General features: G+C 41.5%; 1 long non-coding RNA gene across 1 annotated transcript; it reads right to left on the bottom strand.

The window, feature by feature from the left end:
• Positions 1-271: 271 nt before the first annotated feature.
• Positions 272-10053, bottom strand: LOC139152723 (uncharacterized). Its single transcript, XR_011556695.1, has 3 exons — positions 9718-10053; positions 1358-1432; positions 272-949 (listed from the first exon to the last, which is right to left on the bottom strand). It is a non-coding gene; the product is annotated as an uncharacterized lncRNA (long non-coding RNA).
• Between the last annotated feature and the right edge of the window lie 8183 nt (positions 10054-18236).

Here is an 18236-nt window from a genome sequence, read left to right as displayed (position 1 = left end):
AAATAATAATTTGACTGATGTTGCTTATTGCTTCCTTGATTTCTTCTGATGCTATGAAAAGTGAAACCTTAAAAGTTGAAGTATTGATGAAAGAATGATTGTGTTTGTTGAGATTGTAGACTATGAATGTGTTATTGCTTGTCAATATTGTGCAGTTTAGACGTTGAACCCTTTCACTACAAAATTTAGGTCCAACTTTATTGGGGAAGCTGGACCTAGACAGAAAAAAGCAGTTAAAAGGGTTGTCAGTAATAAGTAGACAATGATAGAATGTGGTATGACTGTTCTTGTTTATTATGAAGTAAATGAATGCCAATTTTCAGAAATTGTAGAGAAATGTCAGTCTTCCTTATATATTCAGTACGCTGAAGTAATTCTATTTGATTGCAAATAATCTGCCTGTAAACAATACTTTTGTTTCCTATCAGGAAGTAAATGATAGAGCACTAACTTGTGTGCTGTTAAATATTCACGGTATAATTTCACAATGTACACTGAGGAAGACAAAGACAAAACTTTACTGCCTTATTTTTTTTCTTCTGCAAGTTAATACTGAATATTATCAATGTCAAATCAGTTGTGATCTAAATGCGAAATTAACCACAACAGTGTTTGCTCAAAGTACTATCAGCAATGTTGTAACCAATGCTTGTTGACTATCAATTTGTGATCTTGAACGCGCCTCTACAGGCAGTCTGTACCGTCTATGGGCAACTGTGCCTCAACTGGGCAGTCTGTGCCTCTTATAGGCAAGTGATTGTGTTGTACCCCTTTGGGCAAGTTATTGTTTGCGCCTCCTATGGGCAAATGATTATTGCGCCTCCTATGGGCAAGTTATTATTGCGCCCTTGCTATGGGCAAGTTATTATTGCGCCTCCTGTGGGCAAGTTATTGCTGTGCCTCCTATGGGCGAGTGAATGTCACCACGTATATGGCCTCCTGGTATAATCTGTTAAAGAAACAAAAAATCAAAGTAAGACATCCATTGCATCCTGTTAAATATACATATTTGTACCAGTGAAAAAATTGGCAAAAAAGATGAATTTGATGTTTTACAACATGTAAAGAACTTATTCCATTTTTTTCATGGAAATTATTGACCAACAAGTTCATCATTGATGACACGACACCATTCCTACAAAGGCAAGTTTGCATGACATTGGTCCAGGTATGTCAGACATATCTTTGTGAATGGCCACAAAATATAACATAATGGCTGCCTGATGGCATTGATAGTATCAAAGAACAAATTGAAATCGGTTTGGGCATGTCTGAAATATCTACCTAGATGCCTGAATGCACACACAATGAAAAGCTGCATGGACTAACAAAGAATGGCAAAAGTGAATGAACTCACACCAAAAAATATGTGGATTTAATTGGAATGTCCTAATGAATGCCCTGTGGTGATGTAATCATCAATAGACCACTTCTGCAAATGAAAAAAAACATAACACCAAGGATTAAAATGACCACTGTCATAAATTTTGTTGACTCCATGAAGTGCCATATCATTTACTAGAACAGTGATACAACATTATCGAAAGCTCTGTTAACATTTCTCACACAACTTCAATGTCCAACAATCTCTTCAAATAGCTATCTATAATGTTTTTGATGTGTGTATGACATGTCATTTTGTTTTAATGAAATATAAGGGCAACACACGGATGTAAATCTCATCAAATTAAGTTTATCTTTTAGGACCCATTTAAACCTCATTAGTTCACTCATAGAGTATACTTTTCATGAATAATAAATGAATTCATGGTTTATCATCACTTTGTCCTGTGACATTTCATCACATTACCATTTTGTCCTCATAATGATTCATTGAACACTCAAAGCTGGATAAGAAAGGGCACTAAAATTAATCTGCATATTACTAAACTTGTGTAATTTTTTACAAGCTGTACTTTAGAAAATTGTCAAAATTTACAGGATGGAAAGTCAGGAAATCTCCACACTACACACACACACTAATTGATCAGTTCCTACCAGCCGACAGGCTTTATTGATCTATCAACAATTACAGTGGTGGCCTACTCACAGGATCTTGCAAGCAATATTTATCTGGAAGTTATGAATATGATGAATAAATGTCATTTTTTCATTATACAAGCTTTCCCACCTATGGGGTGGACCATTTGATATCCTGGGGGGGGGGGGGGGTCTGGAAGATTTTTGGGGGCATTTTACATTCTTATTCGCTTTTGATGGTAACGCATTTTCCAAGCACAGTCTTTGCCACTGAGTACCAACCATCGAAATTCAGTAGCTTGTCCCACATTATAGGAAACTAAAAAAGTATGTAAATGATCAGACATATTATTATGATGTCGGAGAACAAATGACACATCATTTGAACATTATTAATGGGACTAAGCAGAGCCTATGTGTTATCCGTCTACCAATCAGACTCTTTGGTAACTTTCATCCAATGACTGTGGACTATAATCTCCCGCCAAAAAAAGTTTATCCTTTGGTGTTCTATTACATTCGGTGCATGCGCTTTGGCGCCTTTATATGTAATTGCTACAGTTGTGTTCCGGTTGGCGCCTTTTTATCTCACGCCGTGTTCAGTAATAAAGCTTGTGTGTTCTCAGCATGAACTGGTATCGTTCGCAGTTCTGTGTATAAGTCAGACAAGAACCTTGATCATAAAACCCCATCACGACATTTTTTGGTGCCGAGACCAGGATTAGGATGTCTGACGAGGAGCAGCAACCAACTCAAGCCGAGCAACTGGCAACGAAATTGGCCAAGTTGAAACTCAAGCGCAGGGGACAACGTGCCCAAATGACGAGGCTGTTCAACCGTGCAGAACAACTCACATCAACGTTCGCTGCAGCTGAGAACAAGACTGAAGCTCACAGGATACTCAGAGCATTGAACACTCAACTGACTGAGAAATACGAATCTTTAACTAAGATCGAAGAAGATATCTTAGATAATACGGATGAAGCAAGCTACGATGCTGCGAGCCAAGAATCCGGCGACTACATGTCCGAGATATTCGAGAGAAACGACAAGATCACTGATTTCATCAAAAACAACAAACCGAACAATGTGACTGGCCCATTGGCGAACTCCGACACCGCTACTCAAGACACATCGAAGAAAACGGTCGCATTACCGAAACTACAGCTGAAAACTTTCTCGGGAAACGTACTCGAGTGGGTGAGTTTCTACGACACTTTCAAATCGTCCATCCATAATGATAAGAACCTCGAGAACATTCAAAAGTTCACATACTTACGCAGCGTTTTAACTGATGAAGCTGCCCGTACGATTAGCGGTCTCGCCTTGACAAACTCCAACTACGACCATGCTTTAGAGCTACTCATCGAACGCTACGGACAGAATCACTTGATCATCGATGCGCACATGACTGCACTGTGGCAGATTCCTCAACCTACGAGTGACATTAACAGTCTGAGATTGTTTTATGACACATTAGAAAGTCATATTCGCGGTTTACAATCACTTGGCAAAGAAGAGAACGCTTACGGAGAACTTCTCATTCCCATGATTCGAGATAAACTACCTAACAATATTCGAGACAAATCGCAAGAGATCACGGAAACAAGGCTTGGACTTTACCAGAGTTGCGCAAAGCCATCCTACGGGAAATCGACGCCATTCAAGCCGGAGTTCCACTCGATGAGTTATCGGTTGCGGACACAGCAACACAGCCTAATATGACCGCTTCATTTCATACTAAGGCCGCATCTACGCGCACAACAAAGCCTTTGAGAATCAAAACATGCGTGTTTTGTAAGGGAAATCACTACACAAGTGATTGCCAAGTTGTCACCGACCCGAAACGTCGCTTAGACATTGTCAAACGCGATCGTCTCTGTTACAATTGCCTTGGAAAGCATCGCGTGAGCGATTGCAAGTCTCGTTACACTTGCAAGATCTGCAAGCGTAAACATCACTCTACCCTTCATGACACCAAATCAGCTACAACGTCTGAGAAAAGGGGAACTTCTGAAGTTCATGTGGCATTGGCGAAAACAGACGACACAAAGGGGAAATCTACACCCAACGGATCGGTTCTCCTCAAGACGGCAGTCATTCCTATGTCGGTCGGCGATAGGAAACTATCAACGCTACCGTGCTGTTCGACGACGGGTCCAACAGAACTTTATCACGCAGCGATTTGCTGACAAACTCAACTTGAAATCGGACACTCATGAGAACGTGAGCCTGTCAACATTCGGGGACAATTCGAAACAAATTCATTCCATGAAAAGTGCCATGGTAACTTTGCACGAACAGAATGGGCATACCAGTACTGTCAACGCCCTGATAATTCCCGAGATTTCATCCAACCTATTCAACCACGTGTCAGCAGAAATACTCAACTCAGACCATCTACGGGGATTAAAGCTTGCCCACCCAGTTTCCAATGTTAAAACTATGGAAATTGATGTACTCATCGGAGCTGATCAATATTGGAACTTTGTTGGAAACCATATCGTGCGCGGGGCAGGTCCAACTGCAATATCATCTAAGTTCGGCTACTTGTTGTCCGGTCCTACTGGAAAGCGTGGGAAATTGGACTCTGACATTAATATTCATCACGTGAACGTAGAAACACACACCGACGATGACATACGAAACTGGTGGAATTTAGAGCTCATCGGAGTGAAGGCAGACTCGCAAAATGATGAAAATACCGACTTCGAAACATATCGGGACACTCATCTACTTGTTGAAAATGGTAAATACATTGCCCGTTTACCGTGGAAAACTGATCATCCGCCACTGCCTTCAAACTATGCGACAACTGAAAATCGCACGCGCGCTATGGTTCGCCGTTTGACCCCTGACTTAACGAAGAGATATGACGATATCATCACCGATCAACTGCGCCGAGACTTCGTTGAGAAGATTCAAGATGACAACAAAACTGAAGGACATTATTTGCCGCATCGAGCTGTCAAGAAGGACTCAGTTACCACTCCAATACGTATTGTATACGACTGCAGTAGCAAACAAAATGCTGACTCGGCAAGTCTAAACGACTGTCTTCAAACTGGGCCGTCATTAATCAATGATTTACCTGCCATTTTGCTACGATTTCGCGCTAACCGAGTCGCTTTCGTCAGTGACATTGAAAAGGCATTCTTAAACATACGTCTAGAGGAAGACGAGCGTCAATACACCAAATTTCTTTGGTTATCGGACATTCGTGATCCCGAAAGTCCATTTGATGTTTATCAATTCAAATCTGTCCTGTTTGGGGCGGCTTGTTCCCCATTCATGCTCAACGCTGTAATCAAGACCCACTTGGAAAGTAACGCCTCCATACCGACAGCTGATGACCTCAAACATAATATTTATGTTGACAACGTGATAGACGGTGCCAAGTCTGATGAAAAGGCCGTGTCATATTACAACGACGCAAACCACCTCATGCAGTCGTGTGGGTTCAAGCTGCGCTCATGGACGTCCAACAGTGAACGACTATGTGAACTCGCAAAACAGGATGATATCTACGAACCCTCTCGTGATGTACCAGTACTCGGCCTGCGTTGGGAACCAGATAGCGACAAGATGACCTACTCAGAAAATAATAGCGAGCCTATTCCAAATGAATTGATAACGAAACGAGATGTTCTCAGTTCCTCCGCTACACTGTACGACCCACTGGGCTTCGTAGCTCCAGTTCACATCAAAGCTAAACTCTTTGTACAGTCACTATGGAAACGCGGGCTCCCTTGGGACGAACCGCTCGATGCTGAATTGAACTCTCAATGGATACAGATCGCAGCGGACTTGAATGCTACACGCAAGACGACAATAAACCGCCAATACTTCTCAGGGAATCAAGATAACGACGACTGCGAAGTTCATGTTTTCGCTGACGCCAGCACTACCGCCTACGGAGCTGTAGTTTATCTCCGCAGTTCAAGTGAAACTTCTATCGTTATGGCCAAGGCACGCGTCGCCCCAACGTCCGATTTGTCACTGCCTCGGTTAGAACTGATGGCCGCCCTGATTGGCACTCGACTCAGCAAATTCGTAATAAACGCTCTCTCCGGCAAGATAAACATTACACAGCGGTATCTCTGGTCGGACAGTCAAATTGCGTTGTATTGGATCAACAGTGTCAAGAAGCTGCCGATCTTCGTAAGCAATCGCGTCAAGGAGATCAATGGTTTTCGTCACATCTACAAATATTGCCCCTCCGCTGACAACCCAGCTGATTTGTTAACTCGAGGCATTACTTCTGATCAACTAGCCAATTCTACTCTATGGTGGAACGGCCCTACTTGGTTGAAAGAAAATGGAGACTGGCCAATCTGTGAACTGTTTGATAGCGCAGTGCACCATATCGCTACAACGGACGACTTCATGATCGAACCTCACACACAAGTCGATGCTGAGGTTGCCGATAAAATACAACACGTTGAGGATCTTTCTCGCCGATCCACTGAGAACATCGGCTCATCAAACACGGAAATCGACCCCGCAATTGACGTTGGCATACAATACGCGGTGGACATTACTCGTTTCAGCTCGTTAGACAAACTATTCCGCGTTACTTCGTATGTATTTCGTTTCAAATCTCGACTGCAGCGAAAGAGAGACACGCCGTCAGGAGCAGTCTCACCGGACGAGATACGACATGCTGAACAGATCTGGATTAAAGACGTACAATCTGAGATATATACAGACACTATTCATTCCATGAGGATGAATGTGAAGAGGTTCGGACCGTTGGTTCAACAACTCAACCTATTTCTCGATAACGAGGGCACACTTCGATGTGGCAGCCGTGTACACAATGCAGCATTGGACTATGTCACGAAATTTCCAGCGTTGCTACCTCCTCACCATGAATTCACTAAACTTGTCGTTCTGAAAGCACACGAACGCGTATTCCATGGAGGAGTCCAGTCGACTGTAACACAAATTCGTCAACAGTACTGGATACCGAAAATACGACGTATCGTTAGCAAGATTCTTCACAACTGTGTTACCTGTCTTAAAGTTGAAGGAAAGCCGTACACTAACCCAGTCCAAGCTCCGCTGCCTGCATATCGCGTGAATATCACCCCTCCATTCAGTGTGACGGGGGTCGACTTCACGGGGGCTCTCCTCACCAAGGCTATTGATGGTAAACAAAACAAGGCATACGTGTGCCTTTTTACCTGTGCGGTTACACGGGCCATACACTTGGAATTGGTACCGGATTTGACGACTAAAACATTTCTACTCGCTTTTCGCCGTTTTGCTGCGAGACGATCCCTGCCTAGCCGAATGTTATCCGACAACGCCTCGACGTACATCTCTGGAGCCGAGGAGATACGCTCCTTGCTCGACACGCCTGATGTTCGAGATTATCTCTCATCTCAGCGAGTGAAATGGACTTTCATACCCAAACGTGCGCCGTGGTTTGGCGGCTTTTGGGAGCGGCTCATAAGTCTCACGAAGAATGCGATTAAAAAGGTTCTCGGTCGATCATTCATCACGTATGATGAGCTTGCTACCGTCGTCACCGAAATTGAGACTGTATTAAATGATCGCCCACTCACCTTCGTTTCATCCAGTGCGGACGATGACGTTAGTCTGACCCCAAATCACCTGTTACATGGTAGAAGCTTGACCTCACTACCATACATCACAGTCTCCGATGAAGAAATCGAAGACCCGACTTTTGGAAACCACAATGATGTTAACAGACGTTACGCACATTTGTCAAATCTCCAACAACAGTTCTGGAAGCGATGGTCAACCGAGTATTTGACAGCTTTGAGAGAACGTCACTCCGGTTCCGGAAACAAGCACAATGTAATTAAAGTGGGAGGTGTTGTACTGATCCATAGTGATATCGAACGTAGGATGAAATGGCAGCTCGGGACTGTGAAGAGACTTGTTTATGGACGTGACAAGTTGGTGCGATCAGCTGAAATCTCCACCGCCAGGGGACACACCAACCGCCCTATACACAAGTTATACCCTCTTGAGGTAGCCTCTCAAGAATTGTCATCATCTGAAGACAAAGATGTGAACGAGCGGGAAGACATCCATCGGCAAGAAATTTCTGCTGAGAAAACCAATGACCCGCCCGAGTCGGGGAGACCGTCCAGAGATGCAGCCATTGCAGCAAGGATGAGAATATCCGAACTTTCATAAATTGTTGTAACTTTTGAGTCAATTAACTCTTTGAAATTTCTAAGTTTTTTGTTCAAACGAATCATTTATTGATAATTCATATTGAAAGTTTTCATGATTATCTTTCGTCGCCGGGAGAATGTCGGAGAACAAATGACACATCATTTGAACATTATTAATGGGACTAAGCAGAGCCTATGTGTTATCCGTCTACCAATCAGATCCTTCGGTAACTTTCATCAATGACTGTGGACTATAATCTCCCGCCAAAAAAAGTTTATCCTTTGGTGTTCTATTACATTCGGTGCATGCGCTTTGGCGCCTTTATATGTAATTGCTACAGTTGTGTTCCGGTTGGCGCCTTTTTTATCTCACGGCGTGTTCAGTAATAAAGCTTGTGTTCTCAGCATGAACTGGTATCGTTCGCAGTTCTGTATATAAGTCAGACAAGAACCTTGATCATAAAACCCTATCACGACATATGACGATATCATGAAAATATTACCTGAAACCCTTTCGGAGCACCACAACAGACCCTATACACAAACAATAATAGTAACTATTCATCATTGCTACCAGTGTACCTAGAATATCCATGTCCCCGCGACATCTACGAGAACGAAAACTATTGCCCAATCTAAAATCCCTAACCCTAATCTATGGCTTTGCCACGACAAAATTAGGTGCCACGACAAAATTAGCCTAACCAGCCTATGACTCTCATCGATTGTCACAAAACAATCTTTACGTGGACTATTTTTATGAAATAGTAATAACATTGACACCAGTCAAGTTGTTATTCTTCGTGCAGGACCTCTCGTGTACGCTAAGGGATACGCTGTCGGGCCGGACCCACGTGGGTTTTGGAGACAGTGCAGCGTACACAGAAATCTACCCGACCTAGCTAGCTCTGCGTACCGTGCTGTGTGTTTCAGGTGTTACACGGCCCCACCACATCTAATGGATGAATTCTACAGAGGAGCCAGCGTAGCTGACATTGGCGCACGCCAAGAAAACATTTAATCACAGAACAGTGAAGCGTAAAGTAATGGATTCTTTCAATCATGCTACAGACTTTTTAAGGTTTGTGACAGAGGGCCTTGTCTGCCTTCTTACAATGAAGCAACTACAGCTGTCATCTCTGAACAGTCGACCCCAAGACTCACTTTATAATGAGCCAACAAACGTGCGCCAGAAAATCTCAAAAGCCGTTGCTCAAAAAATATGGGTCTAAATGAATACAAAGGATTTGGAAGACCTCATTAGACTAGATGAAAGATGTGATGATGTAGATGATAGTGGCGGGGGCCGTGTAACGCCCGAAACACACAGCAGGGTACGCAGGGCAAGAGCCGACCGTACAAATCTATGCCATGAAAAAGTCAAGTTCGGAACTACAGCTCCCAGTCGCGATCGAGTCACAGTCGCGCTCCTTCTCGATTCTTTTGATGCATGTACCGTACTATTCACTTTCTCAACCGTAAACTCAAAGCGTCCAAGTCAAATCGTGGTATCGAACAAAGGTGCATACATCAAATCACGACATAGAATCAACACATCACACACAAATTACTTTGAATTACTTACCGACACCACACCGACAGTCCATCAAAATCACGCTCAGAATTTGTACAGCAAAAAGCCGGATAAGCGTACTCACAGCACAGAAAGGCTGTGGAGACAAGCGAAGAACTATGTGCTCGTTATGATACGACGGTATAACTTGATTTACGCGACGATGGCGGGGAGACGAAATGTACAAGTACAGTAAGTGCAGTAAGACTGGCTTTATGCCGCTAGGGTTTGTGGGTAAAATGTATCCAGCTGTAGCCAACCTGGACAAGCACATTTCACAGCGCCCTCAAACAGTCGATTGTTTTCACTTGTCATACGCGGCGTAACAGAAAAATTAATACTTTCATAACTTCATTAATATCCAAGCCACGCCCACCAAAACCTTTTCAGTTCTAGCCATTTGAATTCTGAAGATGTCTACCAAATTTGACTGAAATACGTTCAGCCGTTTTTGAGAAAATGGACCAACAGACAGACAGACAGACAGACAGACACACAGACACACAGACAGACAGACAGACAGACATCGCTGCGACATATGCTCACGTGTTCACACGTGAGCAAAAAATCGGTACCCCGCAGTGGTACTTATTGCCTAAAATTCACAAACCTCCGCAAAAATCTAAAAGACACACCAGTCAAAACAAAATTTACCGAAGTAAAGAAATATAGAACAAACAAACCGAACCACCAAACGGACTCACAACGTGACCAAATTAATATACTTGCCTCGCTAATCGGAAAGCAAGACCACTAAAATGCATTAAAATAAATTTTCACAAACACAAACTAAGGAAAGAATCTTCACTGCGACTGATGAGAAACCACACTCGGGTTTCGAAACGCAAGCGTCAAAGGGCGACTCTATCAACTTTTGTAACAACATAGGTCCGGCTGCGTCTCGCCATAAGTTTTCCCCACACAAACAAAACATTACCGTACACACTAATCCAAACTTCTCTACAAATATCCAAAACGAAACAAACATTTCATTAACACAAACAATCGGATAAGAATGAAGGAAAAGATTTTCGAAACGAATCAAACACAAACTCGACACAAAAACATTTAGGATAGTTAGGTGGGGTGTCTGTTTCACATTTGAGTACTTTGTGCCTGTTGGCACAACGTACTAATGTGATGGCGCGGCCCAATATGGCCAACATAGTGGGCCGTATGCTGTGGACGCAGGTATCTCAGAAACGCTTCAGTAACTTTTTCTGAAATTTGGTCTGGTGGTCACTTGGGCATGTATCTCAAACAGTCTTTTTTCTTTTTTTGATTGAATCATTTTAAAGTCACTTTTTTTAGCTTTTTTCTAAAAACCACTATTTCACTTTTTCCTCAAAACCACTGATTTGATTATTGTGATGTTTGGCATGGGTGTTCGTATAGTTGAAATACCGTCAGAAATGTTCAAAATTTGGTGATACATGCCTTACATTATTTTTAAACAATATTTTTATCCATTTTTATTTTACATTTACTCGATTTTGCCTCACTTTCGCTAAAGCTACCGTCTGCGCATGCGCACAACTATAGGACAAAATCTGAGTTGAAGAATCAAACGGACGCCATCTTGTTTCTCGGTATGGGCACATTTTTTACGTTGTGAACGTTTCACTGTGTATTTCAATATGTTCTATAGTTATGAAGTTGACAGTGATGCACTTTTGCAGCTGTCGTGTATTTTTGGTACGAAAGGCTACTTTGATCGACTGAAGAATGATGGCCTCCGTAGGCGATAAACACCGGTACTGGCAGGCATATGAGTTCTACTGAGGAAGTAATCCACTGGCCCGTATAGGTCAGGGCTCACTTAGGGGAGAACCACTTGATTTCGGGGGGGGGGGTATGGAGGATTTCGCGGGAAAAAAATTGTCACCAGGTGAAATAAAAGAAAAAAATTAAGCCTGTAATGGCTTGAGAAAAAAATATTCTCAAAACAGACAGAAATAAAAAAGGAATTGTCACAATGCTGTTGAAATGAGCAAAATTTTGGAAATTTCAATCTCATGTATTCTTTGCTGGCATGCTGCCAAAGGCACGCAAATGTTTTTACCACAAGTAATTCTTATGTGTTTTTTTTTCCCAGCACTTATGATATAAGCATTCACTACTTTACACCTCGGTGCACTCGATGTTTTCCTTCCCTTTTTTATACCCAAGAAATCATGTTTCAGGATTTCTGTTGCAATATCTCAATGGTATAGGCAATATCTAGATGGGACTATTTGACTTCTGTAAATCGTGAAAATTTAAAACACAAGATAGGAGTAAATAAACTAGTGTTAAAACCAATACATTATTCTCTCAATATAAATATGTTAGAAAGATTACAACTTGACAATGAAAATTGAGGAACAACAAATATAATGAAATACAATGTGTGAGCCTTGTTTCTCTGACCACAAAAGATAACATCTCCCCTGAGAACTTAAAAGGAATTGACTGTTTTAAAGAAAAGCAGGTATAGTACTGATCACAGTTGATTTGCCAAAAAAGTGTTCTATAATTTAAAGTTGTATATATAATAGACTTTCCATTTTGTTTGTCATTTGTTGGAATGTAAAATGAATAAATAAAAACATCCTGTGATATGTGAAACACTGGCTTAAATTTGAAAAATTGCACTGCTACTCCATTTGAAAAAAAAATTGATGCAGGTCTGACTGTAGAAATAAAAAAAATGCTGTCTCTCTAACAAAAAAAAAGTTCCCATACCCACTTCCTGCATACCCCCCCCCGGAAATCAAAAGGGTCTCCCCTTAATATGCGCATGCGCACATAACAAGTTAGCGTTGTTTTTCAAGGACTTTGAAAAATCAAACCGACGCCATCATGTTTCTCGGTCAGTTGCGAATTTTGACGTTTTAAAGGTTTTAGCGTATATTTGATTGCTGTCATGTATTTTTTGGCACGAAACGCTCCTTCGATAGACTGAAGAATGATGGCCTCCGTACTCGGTACTCCCCAGTACCGGCGAATCCATTGCTTTTAATAGCGAGGCAATCCCACCGGCAGCCCGTACTAATATAATAGCTGGGTGAGAGCGAGGGAATGCTCTGTCATTCTACCTCCGGCCTCCATGTCATAACAAACTAGCGTCTTTTTATGTTGATATACTGTCCTTTCGACACAGCGATAACTTTTAGTTTTCTGTTGCTTATTTTGGGTAATTTCGACAGTTGTGCATTGATTTTGACATCATTTTTGACTTCGATCGCTAAAGTGTGTGCTTTTAAAGCTTTATGTTGACCGATTTACTAAGGAAGTACGCGCACTTCAGAATCACGGCATAATCCGACATGGTAATTTGGCATGATCATCAGATAATACATGATCCGAGATTGCACTTTAGCAAGGTCACGATAACTAATGTTGTTTGTTTCACTGTCGTTTAATACCTATATTTCCACTAAAGACCATTAGAATTTCCTCCTGGCTACTTTGAAATCGTGCACTGGCATGCATGTAGTTGTCAACATCACTATGCTTTAATGTACTGTAGACTCTCATACTATGAATATATTTATTATTATCTTTATTAATCCTCGTTGGGAAATTTGATTGCTCGCCACAAAAATAAAACAGAAGCAAGTCACCACAAATGAAAACTACTTAAAAAACATATCACTAAAAATACATACAGTAAGAAAGACAGGTAGACATAAAATCATGCACATATATACATCTCTGCATGTTAAGGAGATGTGCGAATGGTCATGTGCGCGGTCCTTAGTTTCTATGAAAAAATTCTGAATTATAGACCGAAATTGCTCTCGGGACAAAAGACATTTTGTAACGTTTTGTATTTGTTCGTGGTATTCTCAGTCGTCCACTCCTGTCGATACGTTCATTGTCAAAGTCATTGTATAAGGGATGAGTCGTGTCAGATAATATATGTCTCACTTTATCAGTAAGTCGTCTGCCATACAGGTCTTGAATGGATGCCTGGTTTTCCCCTATAATTCTACTGGCTTTCTTAACGATTTTCTCCAACCTGCCCTTGTCATGAACAGAAATCACATCACCCCAGCAGACAATGCCAAAGGAGAGAATACTCAAAACTGAAGCAACAGATGTGGCTGAATGGTATTGAATGCACTTGAGAAATCAAAGAACATAACACGAACAGATTTGCATCATCAGTACTCCTGTTCTGCCTGTACGCAAATTGATATGGATCAATAAAATCTTTTACAAAAGTATTAAGTTGGGTAATTACAATGCGCTCGCAAACTTTCATAAGCGCTGACGTCAGAACAACAGGACGAAGGTCATTCATAGTTGAAACAACCGATTTCTTAGGCAATGGAATTATACATGACCGTTTCCATATTTCAGGAAGAGAATTACTTTTGAAACAAATATCGAAAATGATGGAAAATATGTTGGCAAGTTGATTTGCACATATTTTAAGTACTCGTGGAGATATTCTATCGGGACCGGATGCTTTTGTGGGGTTTACAATGAATAATATCGACATGTCACTGCATGTGTGCAAATCACTCCATATCATATCAAAAAAATGTAGTATTGCGACGTTTGAGCTGCCAGAAGCCAGAATTTACAGTTTACGAGAAAGTTATCTTACATGTAAAACTCAGTTCTACTGTGAACAAAATGCAAGTTATGTTGTATACTATCGTGAAAAGCATAATATTTTGTACCTATCACCGTGTCAGAAAATCAGAAGGAAACAACCAGTCAGACAAACTGTGGTCAGGATGATACTGTCCAATTTTAATATTTGTCTCTCGGCACACACCAGATGCTCATGACTGTAAAACAACATTTCCATATAATTGTATATTCAGTTTTTATATTTAGTTTGCTTTTCACCATATTGTATGTCCTTCCCTGCACTACATAATTCAAAATTAAATATTGTTTTTGGCCTATACATACTTCAGGGGTAAGCTTATTTAGTCTCATAAATTAAAGATGCACTGTTGACCTACAGAGTCCAAACTTTTTATCATTGTATTGTAGATAGGTGTACACTCCAAATACTAAGTTTAAATGTGGTGAGTGTAACAAGCAAATGTTTTTAGTCAATGGTTCATATCAAGGTTGTTGATACTTAGAATCCACACTTGAACTTATGCTGGAGCGGTAACCAACCAGTTCAAATAACTTTCATTTATGTCAAAACAATTTGACTTTTTACCAAATTTCACATTTATGGCAATTAATAAACAGTAAGGAGGTACAAAGGACGTCGGTGCCCCCGGGCCCCATGTTTACATCTCGCTATACTGTCTATGATTCTAAAAATAAAGTCATCTGCCACTTTTTCTGTATACGCGGTTTGGCAAAACTCATCTCTTCAATAAACTCAATATATGTGCATCTTTACTTATATTGTCAAAGTACCACCGACACCCACAAAAAACCAAATGGTTCAGTCCAGGTATTTGCAACTCCGCCATCCGACTGGTCAACAGGAAATCAACCATAGGTGGCTTTTGGCACGCGTATACGCCAGTCACCTAGGCGACGGTAATCTGCACCACTTATCACCATCGGGAAGGTACTCCTCCCCATATACCACTGGCGAACGCCCTCAAGGCACTGCGTCATTCGACCAAGCATTGTTATTGTAATTTCCTGCATAAAATTAACAGCGAGGTCAACCGGTCAGATGCCTTGGCATTTCTGGCATGCGAAAATACAATCATTTACACAAACCTAACATTCTAAATTTCAAACTTACTGATCGCGTCATAGAATTACTGCATGGAGATTGTTCATCGTTTATTATGGGTGGCCCGTTTCCTCGTCACAGGAAGAGTGGATTCCTCAAGATGTCTTTCATCGGGGAACTGCTCGATGTGAATCTTCAAGTTGGTAGTTTCTTGAGAGCGGATCGTAGAGGATTTACTCACAGGGGGAACTCGCTCGTCGGCAAAGTGTTCGGCGCTTGGCAATGGTGACTTCCGTGCTTCGGGGAATTGATCGTAGAGCTTCTCGCTTGGCGACGAGAGGTGACTGACGACCCAAAGTCAGTCTTCGCACCGGGTTTGGTATCTCCACCATGTCATAACGCGAGGGAAAGAAGCTGGATCTGTACGACGAGTTTTGATGTATAGCTGGAACTTATTTATTGAATACGGAACCATGACTACGCCTAGCGGCGCAGTCAACGATACATGAATCTGCCTGTGTGCCAGTCGGACCAAGTTAGTTTGTCCTATGTTGAGTCTTGGTCACTCCACGGAGGAGTGACCGTGGTCCAAGTTCTCCATCGTTTCGGTCAAAGTTCTAGTTTCTGAGTGAATGTCCTGTCTCGGTCACTCCACAAGAGAGTGACCGTGGTTATCGGTCCTCGAGTTCTCCTTTTTTGGTCAGAGTTCTAGTTTCTGAGTGAATGTCCTGTCTCGGTCACTCCACAAGAGAGTGACCGTGGTTGTCGGTCCTTGAGTTCTTCCTAGTTAGTTTTTTTTTCTTGTGCGTTAGTGTGTCCATTTATACAGAGTCTTGGCTATGTCGGATGCCGACGCCATAAAGAATATAATAAGACAATACTTTGATTTACCGACATTAGAAAAGATTATAAAAGTAGAAATTATCACATGCCGTGCGTGGCTTGCTACAATTCTTTTGTTTCAAACCCACGCCATAAATAAATTAAAATGATGACAACGGCTCAATATTACGATAGGTTGAAACACAATAGAACATGGGGGTAGTACACAGAATACCTCCATGAGAAAAATTAGTTACTGGGTACTTCTTTTAAATGTGTAAATGAGCGAGATGATGTTGTCGATACTGTGCTGGTATTTCGTGGCGCCATCATTGTTAGAGTCCAAACAAAGAAACGTCAGCTTGATCATTCGCGTCCAAGAACGCTACTATATTTTGAGCGTGGAATATTACTATTCTGTACGCCAATTTGGAAAATTATGACAACAGAACAAATGACAACATCGTACATATTAATCCGAAAATTATTTTTTTTTTAATTTACGCCCATGACTTTAACAAAATTTTATTGATAAATACTGAAACACATCACATCCGTTCAATAAGATATATGATAAAACCTTTACGGCCAAGATAGGCGTATGGGCCCTCGCACGCTCGTGCCCTTCCGCCGTACAACCTCGGTCCGCAAAACCCGTATCAGGGCCGTAAAGATTATTATCACCCCACTATTTTACCCGTCATAAACTCGAACAGGCAACAATAAACTCGGCACTAAATACTTTTAATCTTGCTCTCTGATTGGTTCTTTTTGGTCATTTTATCTCCACTTTTCCTCAGTAAGTTTTTAGAGCTGGCGAAGGGTTGTACCCGAAACAAAAAGAACGGTTGCCAACCATTTTGGACTTCTTCTTTTTTTTTATTTAGTCCATCATCCAACGGGCGCTAGCCCATTTACAGGATTAGGTACCCATAACCCACTACCCCAATGGAGCACTTAGGAGTAAAGTGCCTTGCTCAAGGGCACAACACCGCCCTCCGACAGTGAATCCGAGGACTTCGATGTATGTGCATGAAAATATGTTCAAATGGACCTGACTATGAATATCATGATCTAAGGTCGGTGTAAGCTATTTAATATCGTATGTACGCTTACTCTGGCTTGTACAATGTAATCAAAGGTGAGAAAAGTGTCATTGATGCTTTTTTATCCACGAGACACGGGCTGAGTATTCCTTGTGTTCCTCAGTGTTTGTAACTTAAAAGGCACCGCATCGCCACAACTGATGTGCGGCCTTGGTCGGGAATTACAGCGTTCGCAGAGGCTTGATTTTGTTCTCGTATTCAAGTTTACCTTAAAATAGGCCACCGGTATATTTTATTTAGACAAAGCTATATGATAGATTAAAAATAATGCGTCTAAGTTTCTGGGGCGGATTTGGGGTAAACTTACGGAACGAAGTCAGTTTTTATATCTGACATCGAAGTCTTCACATCGCCGCTGATTGACGAACTGTTAGATACTTCGACCAACTTGAAGATGAGCTTAGCGAAAACGCACAATATCCCTTTATTTAAGCAATAATGCACCCCCTCCAGGCCCATAATGGACGAAAGCAAACTTTGCACGACATAATGTACGAGGCGACTCGTACATTATGGAGTGCAAAGTTTGCTTGAGTCCATTATGGGCCTGGAGGGGGTGCATTATTGCTTAATTATATAGTTATGGCAGTGCCAGTGAATTTGTAGTTGTAGAAAACGAATATAAAGGAAATTTAAACGGAGTTTGAAGCCAGTGAGCGTCCTGACTCTGCACACATCACATGCACTCCACAGTGCACTGCACTGAACACGCACGTTCAGCACAAAAAATGACCAACACTTTCACGGTTCAATATTTTGAATTGAAAAACGATGTATTTTCGAAGGAAATGAAAAGGAACTGCATCCCTACCGTCTATATAAAACTTGAAACATCACCTTTAAATATCATGCCATTCAAAAAGCCGACACGGTGAAATGCCAGAGATGAAGAAAACGGAATATTCATGCATCGACATCAGCATGATCAGCAAGCTGCATGGTATCAGCTGATC

This window comes from Ptychodera flava, chromosome 2 (assembly GCF_041260155.1).
Source record: "Ptychodera flava strain L36383 chromosome 2, AS_Pfla_20210202, whole genome shotgun sequence".
Lineage (NCBI taxonomy): Eukaryota > Metazoa > Hemichordata > Enteropneusta > Ptychoderidae > Ptychodera > Ptychodera flava.
Note: the sequence above shows the minus strand (reverse complement) of the source record. Positions and strands in the feature narration are given on the sequence as shown.